Source organism: Marmota monax, unplaced genomic scaffold (genome assembly GCF_021218885.2).
Source record: "Marmota monax isolate L192 unplaced genomic scaffold, Marmota_monax_Labrador192_F-V1.1 WCK01_AAM20220418_F8-fsc00222, whole genome shotgun sequence".
Lineage (NCBI taxonomy): Eukaryota > Metazoa > Chordata > Mammalia > Rodentia > Sciuridae > Marmota > Marmota monax.
Window position 1 is genome coordinate 26,056 of NW_026694968.1, and position 9,152 is coordinate 35,207.

The window sequence follows — 9,152 nt, forward strand, 5'->3', positions numbered from 1 at the left end:
TGCCCTTCAATAGATGAATGGATTAAAAAATGTGGCATTTATACACAATGGAGTATTACTCAGCACTAAAAAATGACAAAATCATGGAATTTGCAGGGAAATGGATGGCATTAGAGCAGATTATGCTAAGTGAAGCTAGCCAATCCCTAAAAAACAAATGCCAAATGTCTTCTTTGATATAAGGAGAGCAACTAAAAACAGCAGGGAGGAAGAGCATGAGAAAAAGACTAACATTAAACAGGGACGAGAGGTGGGAGGGAAAGGGAGAGAGAGAAGGGAAATTGCATGGAAATGGAAGGTGACCCTCATTGTTATACAAAATTACATATAAGAGGATGTGAGGGGAAAGGGGAAAAAATATCAAGGGAGAGAAATGAATTACAGTAGAAGGGGTAGAGATAGAAGATGGGAGGGGAGGGGAGGGGAGGGGGGATAGTAGAGGATAGGAAAGATAGCAGAATACAACAGTCACTAGTATGGCAATATGTAAAAACGTGGATGTGTAACTGATGTGATTCTGCAATCTATATACGGGGTAAAAATGGGAGTTCATAACCCACTTGAATCAAATGTATGAAATATGTTCATGGTCTCTTCTCCCTTTTTTTTTTATTTTATTTTTTTTTAAATTTTTTTTATTGGTTGTTCAAAACATTATAAAGCTCTTGACATATCATATTTCATACATTAGATTCAAGTTGGTTATGAACTCCCAATTTTACCCCAAATACAGATTGCAGAATCACATCGGTTACACATCCACATTTTTACATAATGCCCTATTAGTAACTGTTGTATTCTGCTACCTTTCCTATCCTCTACCATCCCCCCTCCCTCCCCTCCCATCTTCTCTCTCTACCCCATCCACTGTAATTCATATCTCTCCTTGTTTATTTTCCCATTCCCCTCACAACCTCTTATATGTAATTTTGTATAACAATGAGGGTCTCCCTCCATTACCATGCAATTTCCCTTTTCTCTCCCTTTCCATCCCACCTCATGTATCTGTTTAATGTTAATCTTTTCTTCCTGCTCTTCCTCCCTGCTCTGTTCTTAGTTGCTCTCATTATATCAAAGAAGACATTTGGTATTTGTTTTTTAGGGATTGGCTAGCTTCACTAAGCATAATCTGCTCTAGTGCCATCCATTTCCCTGCAAATTCTATGATTTTGTCATTTTTTAGTGCTGCGTAATACTCCATGGTGTATAAATGCCACATTTTTTTTATCCATTCATCTATTGAAGGGCATCTGGGTTGGTTCCACAGTCTATCTTCTCCCTTTTTTTAGGGGAAGTTTTCTTGCAAGTGGATCTTCAGTCTTTCAGAAAATAAGTTTCAGTTTGGTTATTCCACACATTGTTCAGAAAGATACACATTTATGTGAATTTGGCAATTAAACACAGCATAATTTTCCCCCAGAAGGCACTTTGGTCTTTTTATTTTTAATAAATTGACTTATCCTTACCTACATTTCTGCCAATTCCCAAATTAGGTTTAAAGTGAGTCACTGACCACTCACTGCCTTCCTTGTGCACACGGGTTTATGATTCGTGTCATTATTTCAAAAGAAGGCACTGTTTATAACTCAATTTTCTAGACCAAATTAGAAATGTGTTTTCAACTATCCATAATATGGTTTTACTTAGATCACCCTCTTTTGCCTCATGTAATATGTATAAGATGAGTCTTATTCCACAATCTTATTTTTGTGGGTCAAACTTTCATTCTACCTTTTCCTAAGAATGAAAATTCTGAGAAGTCTTTGACTCTTCCCTTACCTTTATTGCTTATGTCTGGCCAACCACCCAGCCTTCTGTAAGGTCAGGCAACAGCGGCAACCAAAAGGAGGCAGATTTAAAAAGGCTGTTGAAGGAGGCTTTATTGAGATTCCACTCCTGGTCAGAACTCTATCAGACCCACAGAGCAGATAGGAAGAGGGTCTGAGGAGAAACCAAGTGGGGGCTCAACCGGACTGGAACTTTATGGGGCTTAGGGCAGGAAGGGAGGGCTTGGGACAGGAAAAGGGGTTTTAGAGTCCCTTGTCCTGCTGGAGTTGGTTGGGGGAACTGGCTGAAATCCAGGATTGGCCAGGAGACCCCGCTGATTGACAGGCGGTTCTGTTGGTGCCTGATGAATGTTTCTTTTGCGGGTGCCGGCTGCTTGGTGCTTTGTTCCTAAGTCATCTTCATCGACTTGACACCTTCCACACAAGTTTTCTGTCCCTTCTAATACATAATACTATTAAAGTGAAGTTCAAGGTCCATTTAAACAATCACTTAACATTCTAGCTTGGAAAATCTTTGATTCAGTCCCAGGTTTAGTAAGTTTATGTTTACTACTCTAGTCACTCACTCTATGCCACATCTGGACCTTGTCATGTGAAAATGCTCTATCTTAGAAATCTTAAGCTCTGAGACATGTTCTTTGTCCTTTTATTTCCTTATACCTTAATTTTATTTAATTATTTTTATGTAGTACTGAGAATCAAACCCAGTGCCTCACACATGCTAGGTGAGCGCTGTACCACTGAGCCACAATCCCAACCTCTCCTTCTTTTTTATTTTTTTAAGCTTCCTCGGGCCCTCTCACCTCTATATCCTGTGTTCTACATGAATCACTTCCCATGCTTAGGATGCTAGTTTCCTTCAATATCCATTTTCTCCTTTTTGTGCAAAGATAGGATTTCTAGTTTTTAGCTCAGCATATGGCTGTCCCTAGAATAAAGGATTTATTTCCCTTTGCAGACAGTTGTGACCATGTGACTATATTCTGACCAGTGTGATCTGAGGCAGAGCAATTTCCAGACTGTGACTTTAAAAGAAGAGGGTGAGTTCCTTCTTCTTCATTTCTTCTACTCTATTGATTGGAGCGTGAACATGACAATTGCCTTAGACTTTGTAGACAATGACAACCATCAAGGGATGGTGGTGTGACAAGATAGGAAAAGCCTTGTCTCTTAGCAACCTCATGGAATAGGGCAGCCTTGCCGGTTCTCAGATTATGGATGGACTGTTTTATGAGAAACTTCTTATTTAACTCACTTCTCTGTCTCTGCAGCTGAACCTGTAACCTAATTAGAAACCTATTGTCTGTCTTCCCCAGTGGACTGACACTCTGACAGAGTAGGTACTATGTCTTAGTCACCTTGTACTTGTGTTAGTCTAATTCAGAGCTAATTTGTTAGTTCTGGAGGTGGAACTGGAAACAGATTAGTTTTCTTCCTCCAAATTAAAGAAACTCAACGAGATGCAAATATACACAGCATGGTAAAACATAAACTCTAATGCTGCCCCTGTTTCCTAAAACTCAATAGGGAAGGAAGGTGAAGGCCCCTGGGCAGAAGGCCAAGCGTATACAGGGCAAGGTTCCACCACACTGACGGCAAGAAGGAAGACGTGGTAACGTCACAACAAACCACAGGTACTAGACAGAACTCAGTTATTTCTTATCCTGACAGTGGAAGGAGAGAACCCTGTCAGCAGGGTTCTGGAAGCTGGCACAATAGCCAGATTCAGGTCCCGTTGCCTTAGGCTATTCCTTTGGGTGGGGTCCAGATGCTGAAAAGAACTCATGCCTGTGGTCTCAGCATCCTCATTACATCATGAGCAGTTAGGTATCTAAGAATTGAACTCCACAATCACATTAAATGTGAGCAGACATTTAGGAGCTGGGCTTCCCAGATAAAAATTACTCAATTCTATGAAATATAAGGATAAAAACCAATAACACACTTACATTAAAAAATTTTTTGTAGGGCTAGGGATGTGGCTCAAGCGGTAGTGCGCTCGCCTGGCATGTGCGTGGCACTGGGTTCGATCCCCAGCACCACATAAAAATAAAGATGTTGTATCCACCGAAAACTAAAAAATAAATATTAAAAAAAATTCTCTCTCTCTCTCTCTCTTTAAATTTTTTTTTTTTTTTTTTTTTTGTGCCGGCATTGCCCAACCAGAAGATCGAAACCAAACCAGTTATTTGAACAAAGAGAATTTTGTAGAATTATTAACTAGGCCTAAAGTTGTTAACTAGGCAACTGAAAAGGCAGAAAAAGAACACCAGGATATTACAGAGATGGCAACTGCAGGAAGCAGCCACCACCCACAGAACCTGAGAACAAAGGTTGGGATCATTAAAACTTAGAAATATGGGGAGGGGCCTGTGAGAAGGAGCTGTTGGTGCTTTCCTGGGGCTGTTGATTTTGAACTTCCAGAATGGGATCTATAGCTTTGGGAACCAGACCTCTAGGAAGGAGGCACCACATGAATAAAAACAGTACTACATGTGATCTGCCTCTGATTTAGTGGTGGCACCATTTTGGTTCACTTGAGTGTAATGCAGACACCTGGTGGCTTCATTTTTTTTGTGCTGGAATGAACATGTGATGACTCCTTTGGATATTGATTCTGTGTGCTTTTTTTCTAGGTCTTGCTCCTTTGTTCCTGCCGGCCTTCTTTTCTTTTGTTTGAAGGATTGAGTGAGCCACATCCCCAGCCCTTTTTATATTTTTATTTAAATATAAAATAAATAAGGGTCTCTCTGAATTGATTTAGAACCTTGCTAAGTTGCTGAAGCTGACTTTGAACTCTTGATCCTCCTGCCTCAGCCTCCTGAGCCACTGGGGTTAGGGGCATGCGCCACTGCATCCGCTCTTTCCTTCCTTATTTATTTTTATTTTTAGTGGTAATTGGGATTGAATCCAGGACTTCATGCATGCTGAAAAAACAAAACAAAACAAAATAAATAAACCCTGAGAACTAGATTTGAATATTTCTTGGCAAAGCCTAACAAGGAAACTGTTGACCAAACAGACGTTTGGTTTGTAGAGTCCCACCCAGCTCCAGCACTGCAGGGTAGACCATTGAAAGATGGGCTGAAGCTAAGAGATTATAGGTTTGAAATCTGTATACACTTCAGTGGTATTTAAATTCAGACTGTTTCACTTGGGTCAGTCAGCATTTTAGGCAAGGCCTACATACCTCAACTACTTAAGGGATAATATGGTGACTAGAGGAAGAGCATCTTTTTAATAAAATGGCATTTGGATTGTTCCAGGAGTTTGAGGCAGACAGAGATCATAGGATTGGTGACAAGAAGTACCTTGAAGGATGAGAAGGAGTTTGTTAGGTGAACAGGGAAGAACAGAAAGAATAATAGATGCAAAGGCCAGAAAGTGAACCCAAGCTTAAATGGGCTGAGTTTCTCAGGGTAAAGCCTAAGATACTCTAGTCTGTGAGCTTTCCAAGGACAAAGCAGGACTTAGAGCACAGGGGCCTAGAGAGAGCAGAGGCTTCCCAGGATAGTGTTCTTACCCATTATAATGATTAGGACCTTATCACTCCTTTCTGTTTAAGGATAATGTTGTATGTTGGAAAAACTTAGACAAGTTAGTTAAACCTCTGAGAAAAGAATATTATTCTCATTTGACAAATAAGGAGACAAAGGCTTTAATAAGGTAAAGTAGCACACCTGTGATCACGGAGTCATCCTAATTCCCTAATTTCCAACTGGACATCTCTACCTGGGGATTCTTATGGATTCTCCAACTAAGCCTGTTCTAATAAGACCTCTTTCCCTTCCTTTGCTCCTAGCTCCAGACCTTTCTGGAACTCTGAAATCAATTGGTAATCTCTGGAATCCCTGGATTCCTTCTGTTCTGCTGCCATATCACTACCTCACCCCATATAATCAGTCACCAAATCTTGTAAATTTGACCTGCTGAATATTCATCTTTCTACTCTCTATCATTGTTGGTTTGTCTTAATTCAAATCTTACTTGATTGCTGTGAAAATTCCCCTCTGGTCTCTCTGCTTCCAAGGCCCTGTCCTCTTCCAATCTGGGCATCATTCTGAGGCCAGAGAAATGTTTCGAAACTGCAAATCTGACCACTTCATTCGCCTTCTTAAGACTTTCTGATCGCTCTCATGGCCTAATGGATAAAACCTAAGCTTCTTAATTCATAGTAAGACCACTGTAATGTGGTTCCTACCAATTTCTCCAGCTTCACTGACCACTGTCTATCTTAACATGGGGCAAGAGGATAATCCTGGCCAGGAAAACGAGATCAGAGTTCAAGTTCCTCCCTCTACTGACTAAGCTATGGACAGGAAGTTGCAATGATGCCATACTGTCTTCTGCCTTTGGGCAGGTGATCTGCCTCTAATTTAGTGGTTGCACCACTTTGGTTCACTTGAGTGCAGCTGTAATGCAGACACCTGGTGGCTTCATTTTTTTGTGTGTGTGTGTGCCAGAATAAACATGTGATGACTCCTTTAGATATTGTTTCTGTGTTCTTTTTCTAGGTCCTGCTCCTTTTTTTCTTCCTTCTTATTTATTTTTTATTTTTAGTGGTGATTAGAATTGAACCTAGGACTTCATGCATGCTAGGCAAGAACTCTACCACTGAACTACATCCCCAGTTCCTCCTCCTCCTTCTTCCATGTATTTATTTGATAAGAATCTTTTCATGCAAAGGGTAAAGATCCATTCCAAACTGACTTAAGCTCACAAGAGGAATTTATTGACTTATTTAACTGGGAAATCTGAGTGGAGCTGGATCCAGGGATACAAATACCTGCCCCCCCCACACACTTCCCTTTCTGTTTTGCTGCTTTCTCTGTGTGTCAGATATACTCTTTCCTATTTCAAGATGTGCTTCCTGTGGGCAGGGGTGAAGTGTGGCATGTCTGCAAGAGTACTAAACCCATGTCATCCCAGCCCAGGCAGCCCAGAGGAATAGAGAGTGTTTCTTAACATCTTTTTATAAAATCCTGAGGGAAGACTGGTTCTTCTTTCCTCACAGTGCCCCCCCAGCACTCCCCTCCCCTAATCCCTAGAACCAGGAGGAAGGGAAGCAATAATTACACAGCCTGGATCAGAAACCTATTTCTGTGGTCAAGGTATGGGGCACTGGGAGTGGGTAGTTACCCAAATAAAAGGTGGTTACTATTAGAATTTAAAGGAAATGAATGCTGGTACTATTAGGAAAACATATATTTATCTTAAGTCTCCGAGCTACAAATGGTTACTGGTACTATTAGAATATTAGAATGTGGGTACTATTAGAATTTAAAGGAAATGAATGCACCCCCACCCCCAGGCCCTGCAAAAGGAAGAAAGCAAGAAAGACAACCAAGGAACTTCTTAGGCACAGGGCAGTTCCTTTATGCACATAGCCTCTTTCAGAAAACTACATATGACACTGGCTGCTATAGTTTGGATCTGGGATGTTCCCACAAGGCTCTTGTATTAAAGGCTTTTTCCCCAGTGGGGCACCATGGAGAAGTGGTGGAAAGTTTAAGAAGTGGGGCCTAGTAGCTACGTGGTCTAAGGTCATTTAGGGTGTACCCTTGAAGGGAATAGTGAGGCCTAATCTCAGCTTCTCCCACCATGCTCTCCCACCTCACGTGCTGCCTTACCACAGGCCCCAGAGCATGGGGCCAACTGAGTGTGGACTGAAACCCCTAAAGCTGTAAGCCAAAATAAAACTTTTCTATTTTTAAGATAATTAGTCTAGATATTTTGTAACAATAATGGAAAGTCGACAAACACTCACTGTTTTATAGAAGAGGAAACAAAGGCTTAGAAAATTTAAATTACTCAAAGTCACCAGCTAGTCAGTCTGACTCCAGGCCCATGCACTTTACATTATGCTATACTTTATGCTTCACCAACCTTTTCCTCACTGGGGAATCTTCTGTCTTGGTGTTATTCACAAATGACCCCACGTGACTTTTCAAATTGACCTTCAGTCACATTGGCTGACTTATGTTTTCCCAACATCGAAGGTGTACTTTTATGAGCTTATATGTAGAATGAGGTTAATGAACCAGTACTTTCCACACATGGAGCTTAATATGATTGCTGAGGTGAAAATGAAGGAGGCTGAACCGTTTTATAGAATCAGGGCTGACAAGTATACACTAAGAAGACCAAAGCACACCTATTTGTGTTTTTAATCAGTGTTGCAAGTATTCGTTTTAAAAAAGCAAAAGCCTATAAATATATTTGCATTTATTCTTTTAATTTTTATTGTTTAAGTTAAAAATCATTAACTTTGGCTTGTCACTGTTAAAAATTTTAAGCATATGGGTAAATAACAGTCAAAAATTCTGAAATATAATTTAGCCTTGACATATGAGCTACATAGTGTACATACTGTGCTAAGGAAAGAGGTCAATGTGTCTGCTATATATAATTAAAATTGACTCACCTATTCAGTGAAGAAAAACTGAGAAAAGGAATTAATATGGATGCTAGTCTCATTTTGGTCACAGAATACTTCAGTAGGCTGGGGGTGACTCTTAAGACACTTGAAAAACACTTATTTTTCTTAAGTATCTGAGCTACAAATGGTTAGATTCCTCCAGGATTATAAGCCCAGTCAGGAAGCTTTCAGAATTTCAGGGGGGTATAGGGACTGATTCCTGTTTCATTTTGGTGTTTATTATTGTTCTGTGGGCTGGCTGCCACAAAGGGGCCAGAGAGACTGCCGTGCTTATAGGCTGGTCAATTATGGTGCTCTTCCCTTAGAATCATCTGCTAGGGGTGGGAGAGTCACAATTGATTCCACTCTCTTGGTCAGGGGTGCACATCCATTCCAAAATTAGGCTGTAAGTTGGTCAATGGCTTATAAGATGTTTTAATGCCAAGAATTTGCCCAAATTATTATGATAATGCGCATACTGGAATAAGCCACTTCTTTGTCTTAAGACAACCAAGATACATAGTGAGTTGATTGTGGGAGCAGGTGATGAAAAGTCATACAGATAGAGGGCAGTTTGCAGATGTCATGAGCCCTCAAAGCTACAAGTAAGCTCATGTCAAGAGGAAGGAAAAAGGCATTTAGTGCTCCTAGCAGTGTAGCCTCAGCTGTGTCTGGCCAGTGGTTAACACTTGTTCCTTAAATGGGGTTTCCTAGGCAAGCACATTTGGGAAATACCACATCCGTGTTCCCCTTCTGGAGAGTTCCACAATGCTTTGGCACAATAAAGAATTACTAATCTTACAGAAAGACACTAGACAGACATTGGGTCTGTTTTACACTCTTAATATTAACTCAGTGTTTTCTAGACCTATTGGATGACTGAACTCTCACCTGTTAACATATTTTTATGACACTTGTGTTCCATGGAACAGAGCAGGAGCAGGCCT

The 9,152-nt window shown here is 40.6% G+C and overlaps 1 long non-coding RNA gene across 2 annotated transcripts; it reads left to right on the forward strand.

Moving 5' to 3' along the window:
* The first annotated feature begins 1,001 nt into the window (after window positions 1-1,001).
* On the forward strand, window positions 1,002-6,274 carry LOC124081268 (uncharacterized). Of its 2 annotated transcripts, XR_006847999.2 has the most exons (4): window positions 1,002-2,827; window positions 3,059-3,421; window positions 3,954-4,120; window positions 4,424-6,274. It is a non-coding gene; the product is annotated as an uncharacterized LOC124081268 (long non-coding RNA). The 2 variants fall into 2 exon arrangements; XR_006847997.2 differs by having other exon boundaries at window positions 1,011-3,421.
* Window positions 6,275-9,152: the final 2,878 nt, after the last annotated feature.